The sequence below is a fragment of the Neomonachus schauinslandi genome, chromosome 10, assembly GCF_002201575.2.
Source record: "Neomonachus schauinslandi chromosome 10, ASM220157v2, whole genome shotgun sequence".
Lineage (NCBI taxonomy): Eukaryota > Metazoa > Chordata > Mammalia > Carnivora > Phocidae > Neomonachus > Neomonachus schauinslandi.
The window spans coordinates 95,060,746-95,063,294 of NC_058412.1; the positions used below are offsets into that span (position 1 = coordinate 95,060,746).

General features: G+C 38.9%; 1 pseudogene; it reads left to right on the top strand.

Moving 5' to 3' along the window:
* Nucleotides 1-1,616: 1,616 nt before the first annotated feature.
* LOC110590043 lies at nucleotides 1,617-2,248 on the top strand (annotated as a pseudogene).
* Nucleotides 2,249-2,549: the final 301 nt, after the last annotated feature.

Here is a 2,549-nt window from a genome sequence, read left to right on the forward strand (position 1 = left end):
GTGGCTCAGTCGGTTAGGCATCTGCCTTAGGCACAGGTCATGATCCCAGGGTCCGGGGATCGAGCCCCTCATTGGGCTCTCTGCTCAGAGGGGAGTCTGCTTCTCCCTTTCCCTCTGCCCCTACTCCCCACTTGTGCTCTCTCTCTCGCTCTGTCTCAAGTAAATAAATAAAATCTAAAAAAAAGAAGAAGCTTGAAAGAGCATATGAATGTACAGATAGATCAATGGAACAAATTAGAGAACTCCAAAATAGACCCAAATACGTATGGAAAGATGGCATTTCAAAGCAGTGGGAAAAAGATGGATTATTCAATAAGTGGCTTCAGGACAGCTGAGTGCCAGCTGGAGCCATACCTTACTCCTTACACCAAAGTCAATTCCAGATGGATTGAAGTACTTTTAAAAACATAAAAGTACCAGAAGAAAAGTCGAGGGTTGTTTTTGATCATCTCTAAATACGGAAGATCTTCCTAAGTAAGACATAAAATACAGAAGCCATAAAGGAAAAGACTGCTACACTTATGTACATATAAAGTCTATTTAAGGAAAAATACTTACTTAAAAAGTTTTTGAAAATGAAAAATTTGGAAAAAATTTTGCTTCTCATACAACAAAAATCCAGTTGCCTTAATATATAAAGAACTGTTATTTAAAAACAAGAAGAGCTGGTAAATATCAATAATCCAACCACCTGAAAAAAATGAGCAAAAGACAAGAACATGCAGTTTATAAATGAAAAGGTGCTCAGCCGGTTAAGCGTCTGGTTTCAACTCAGGTCATGATGCCAGGGTCCTGGAATCGAGCCCCTTGTTGGGCTTCCTGCTCAGCAGGGAGTCTGCTTTTCCCTCTCCCTCTTCCTCTGACCCTCCCCACCAGCTTGTGCTCAGTCTCTTGCTTTCTCTCTCTCTCAAATAAATAAAATCTTAAAAAAAAAAAAGAAAGAGAAAAGAAAATGTACTCAACCTAACTTACAATGAAAGGAATGGAAATTCCAACAATGGGACAGCAAAATTTAAAAAGATCAGTAATTCACACTGGAGGCAGGTAGGGAAGAGGCACAGCTGATGAGAAGTCAATGGCTGTGATTTCTTTCCAAGGCCATTTTGCATTATTTGTCAAAAATAAAAATGCATCAACCCCTTGATCCAGCAGTTCTTTCTTGACTAGTGGTTTACCCTACAGATATACCTGAGGGCAAAACCCACTAAATGAAAATGTTACAGAAACATTGTTTATAATAGCATTGGATTGGAAACAGTTCAAATGGCCTTTCAGTAGGCTGCTGGCCAACCTTAGAATTTTGGAATGAGGATTGACAAGCTTTTCTTAAAGGGCCAGATGATATTTTAGGCTTTATGGGCCAAAAGGCAGAACAGAGGTTATTATGCAGGTACTACTTTAAAACTATTCTCAGCTCAGGTATGAAAACAGGCAGGGTTTGGTCTCTGGCCTAGAATATCCACACAATGAAAAGCTATCCAAGGTAAGATGAGATATGTCTAAATATTGATTGAGTGGAAAAGTCCCAATGCATACATTAAAAAGCAAGGGATGGGGGCAGTGACTGGCTGTTTCCGTTGTTGGCTTCTCCCTGCAGGAGCTGTATTTTGAAGACAATGTTTGGAGGCTTCTACCTTGTAATTGTTGGCCACCATGATAGTCCAGTTTTTGAAATGGATTTTTTGCCAGCTGGAAAAGCAGACTCCAAAGATGATCATCGTCATCTGAACTAGTTCATAGCTCATGCTGCTCTCGACCTCGTAGATGAGAATATGTGACTGTTCAGCAGCATGGACTTGAAACCTGTGGACAAGTTCAATGAGTGGTCTCTTTCAGCATTTTACTGCAGGTCATATGAGATTTATTATGCTTCATGACATAAGGCAAGAAGATGGAATAAAAAACTTCTTTACTGGGCGCCTGGGTGGCTCAGTTGGTTAAGCGACTGCCTTCGGCTCAGGTCATGATCCTGGAGTTCCAAGATCGAGTCCCACATCGGGCTTCCTGCTCGGCGGGGAGTCTGCTTCTCCCTCTGACCCTCCCCCCTCTCATGCTTTCTCTCTCTCTCATTCTCTCTCTCAAATAAATAAATAAAATCTTTAAAAAAAAAAAAAACTTCTTTACTGATGTCTATGATTTATAGATAAAGTTTGCAATGAATCCATTTTATGAACCCAATTCTCCTACTCGATCAAGCGCATTTGACAGAAAAGTTCAGTTTCTTGGGAAGAAACACCTTTTAAGTTGAATGCATAAAAATTTGGAAATAAACAATGTCACTATAATCAGGTCTTCTCAGGAATGTGTACATTGTGAGTAACTTGATTAAATAGCCTGGAAAAGTGTTACTTGTAGTCTAAATTTATCTAAACCTAATGAAATTCCTTAAATATTTCAAAACAGTACATTCAGTTTCTTACGATCGTCAACAGATCAATATTTGCTTGTGAAAAGTGTTATTTATAAACTCTTTACAACCTTGAAAATACCTTTATTCTAAAAATTAAGAATGAGCTTTTGACTTTACTCATTCAGATAGCTTGATCTTA